Below are 3,603 nucleotides of genomic sequence, written 5' to 3' on the forward strand. Positions count from 1 at the left end.
TGCGACAAAATACCCGCTCCTTCTTAAAAACAAAACTATATTAAATCTCTTTAAATACAGATTAGAAATATACTTAAAAGTCACCAAAAAATCTGATCTCACAAATTACCCACTGATTTCGCAAGTTATTTCTGCGGGATTCTTAGTGGTAGTTCATTGTTTTGCTTGTCATCTGTTCATGAACTCGTGGTTTTTTTTTGACAGCACTGAAAGTTCATGAGATCTCTCAGAAGGCAAATATAACAGTTTCGGATCATTTTATCCCTGATTTTATCTATGACGACAACACTTTAAGGAGAACTGTGTCTGCTGCACAATCTGTCAGCCCTTACATAGTATATCTTTAATAAAACTTCGCCTCTAGACCATTCTGACAACTACGAATTCACTGCTAGTTGATTCTGGCAATTTATCGTCGGTGCAATTTTGTTCTATCATCTACATATGTTCGTCACAATATCAATTATTTTCTTAACTTAGATTTCAAATCTGTCAGCTGTCAAAGGATTTAGTTCGAATATCATTTTATTTATAACAAGAGCGGTAATTTATTCATGAATGTTGTATAATACATAGAAGAAAATATGGAGAAAAAAAATATGGGTTTTTAATACTTCCCGAAAGTGTTTGTCGTATTTTCTTTTTGTGTACGTATGTATGTAAATATAGATATATTTTTATGTTTATTAAACGGGTTCAAAACCAGCGTCCCGAGGTAGAAAAGTGGGCGGCATTAAACTTGCACAGGCTTTGGAGTCCATTGGCAAAATTCACTGACGAAATCCCAAGCACCATCAATTAAAAATCAGAAGAAAATAGCAGCGGAAAAATTTGCAAACTTCTGTTGACTACAACATCAGAAGTTTATTCGCCAAACCAGCCAATAAAAAGAGTTGCAATGACATTACACCATTAAAATGCAAGTATAAATTTACGCGATAATATTATATTAAATTTATGAGAGATATACACTTTTAAAATGTTAATTAAGGTGTTTTTGAAATAGGTGTTTCTCAACCAAAATATTCCGAAAAGTCATTTGATGTTAACACCAGCATATTATCCGAAGACGTATCAGATACTCCAGAGACATCGGCTCCATCTACTAAGAATGACCGCACCTGCCGCGAAAACAGTAAAACCTTTAAAATTTATTAAAACTATTGCACATAATTATACATTTATCTTTTAATAATCGAATGGATAGAATAATCCGGATAACAACGCGTTGCAGCACACTGTTTTACAAAGTCAAATGGAACTTTTAAATATGCAGAAGAGGATCTAATTGCACAAGAGCAACGCCAACAAGTAGAGCATGATAGAAAAATGCAGTTGTACGAAATAACGGCTAAAGTTTTGGAACCAAAATTGTTGTCGTTTAATAAATAAAATTAATTAATTGAGGTATACATTAATAACAGTTACTTTCTATTATGCAATAAAATATAATTTTATTTAATACAACATACATATTGTTTTAAGTGGGTCCACTTTGTTAATGGTTAGCAATACCTCTTCTTCGTTTTTGCCCGCGTTTATAATTAGAAGGATTTGTGGTATCTATTTCGGGCACTCTAAACTCTTCACTGTTTTAAATATCTCCTAACGGTCCAAAATCTGCGACTTTTAAAAATTTACGCATAAAATAAATTTATGCTCGATTAAACAACGCTCTTTCGTATGTATTCTGTTGTATATTATTTCCATCGGTGCAAGAGGGTTACGAGCAACGACGGTGTTATCAACCATGGTGTTAAAGGTTATTCTACATCTCCTATAAGAATATCGACTATTTTTTGACACTTGAACGGTAGTTTGATAAACGCCAAGATCTTAGCCTGCACCAACTTAAACATTTGTATCTTTTAGTATAAATTTCTATATAAATATATGTATGAATATGAAAAGATATGTTTACCTGAAAGCCTGGATCGCCTATGTAGGGTAAAAAAGGCATTTTACACGTACATTTGAAAGAGCTCCACCGCGTCGTTCATTTTGGCCGGTAAACAGATATGATTGTTTAAAATTGCTATCGCCTCCAATTGTTCTTAATTTGTAATGCTTCCTCTCTCGAACTTCGTTTTCGACCACTAGCGGGAGTATTATTTCAAAACGAGTTTTTTTATTGGTGTTAGGTCGTAAATCCAATTTATTTTAAAATATTCTGAGTTAGTTATACAGCAGACTTTTTAATTCTAACAAATACTCACATTTGGGCTTTTTATGCATAAAATTTAAGCAAATGCTCGCTTTTGAATATAGCTTCTGCTCAAATAAATTTTATGTCATATGAAACTTAGGAAATGCTCAAAGGCAATTGCATGAACTTGGAGCAAACTAATTTTTTATGAATACGACCTATTGTATGTCTAGCTATTTGATTGATTAATAGTTGTAGCCCTGTTAGCATGACTTCTAGTGCTACCATCGGGCAAGTACGCATTGCTCGCGAAGCGCAGATGAAGGCAAGTTTTTGCGTTTTGATAGTTGAAGTCCTAACGAAATCTGTGTTGCTTTCGAAGACCAAGCCGCCACTTCATATGTAAAAATCGGTCTCTCGATCATGTTGTACATCCATCTGGTAATAAATGGCTTGTTAAGGTTCTAAGTCCTGGCAGGAATCTTCTCTTGGTAAATGGGACGATGATCGTTTTCGACGGGTAGATCTTCAGTCCAACCGTATTGTACCATCCCTTGGCCAGGCCTAGTCCCCTTTGCACGATATCGCAGAAAGTGTTCCTGAATTTCCCTCTTGCTAATATATCAATGCCGTCCGTGTACCCTTGACAACCGATCCTATTGTTAGTTAGCAGCTCACCCATGACTAGGCTCTATAATAAAAGGGACAATACTCCACCCTGTAGACAACCTCTTGTCATACCGAGACGAACCTTAGTATCACCTACAGTGTTCTCAGCTATCCTAGTTTGCAGTACATACATTTGCGTGAGACGCATTGTCAAAAGCACTTTCGATATCTAAGTAGGCGATTCTTCATTGTCCAGTGAACTTTGGACTATATAGGCATGCTGATTCGCATGTTAGGGTGCGATCTTCAGCGTCTTCGACCTTATTTCGTGAACTATAGTCTTTCCCATCCTTTTTAGTAGGAAGGAATTGAGACTAATTGGTCTAAGGATTTCGCCAGTGAATAGTCTTTCCGTCCTACCTTAGGTACCTTTGCAACTTGCTATGGATCAGGGATATTCGCTAACGCTAAGCTCATCCCCGAACAAAGTGGGCAAGACTTGCCCTTCCTGTTGCAGAAGTGCTGAAAAGATGCCTGGTGACTTATACAGGTTGGTTGAAAAGTTTCTGCGCTCGAAATGAAAAAAATATGCGATGGATGTTCAAGCAGTTCGTACTTTAATTCTTTGAATTTTGTGATTGTTTAAATACCTTTGTGAGCAGGTCTTGATGAAAAATGAGTTTTTTGTGTTGCAAACCAGGTCTTTTCTCGCCAATGTTTTCATCCAGCTGATCCAAAAGGCTGCAATAATATTCAGAGTTAATTGTTTTACTTTTCTGCAGATAATTAGCCAACAAAATTTCTTTTGCATCCCAAATAACTGATGCCATAACCTTCTTTGCTGCTCG

General features: G+C 35.9%; 1 long non-coding RNA gene across 4 annotated transcripts; it reads left to right on the forward strand.

Annotated features, from left to right (window-relative positions):
• Window positions 1-261: 261 nt before the first annotated feature.
• LOC138857489 (uncharacterized) lies at window positions 262-1,469 on the forward strand. 4 transcript variants are annotated; one of them, XR_011396611.1, is made up of 4 exons: window positions 262-655; window positions 707-919; window positions 1,007-1,135; window positions 1,208-1,469. It is a non-coding gene; the product is annotated as an uncharacterized lncRNA (long non-coding RNA). The 4 variants fall into 4 exon arrangements; XR_011396610.1 differs by having other exon boundaries at window positions 262-651; XR_011396609.1 differs by having other exon boundaries at window positions 263-543.
• The last annotated feature ends 2,134 nt before the right edge of the window (window positions 1,470-3,603 follow it).

Source organism: Bactrocera oleae, chromosome 5 (assembly GCF_042242935.1).
Source record: "Bactrocera oleae isolate idBacOlea1 chromosome 5, idBacOlea1, whole genome shotgun sequence".
NCBI classification, from domain to species: domain Eukaryota; kingdom Metazoa; phylum Arthropoda; class Insecta; order Diptera; family Tephritidae; genus Bactrocera; species Bactrocera oleae.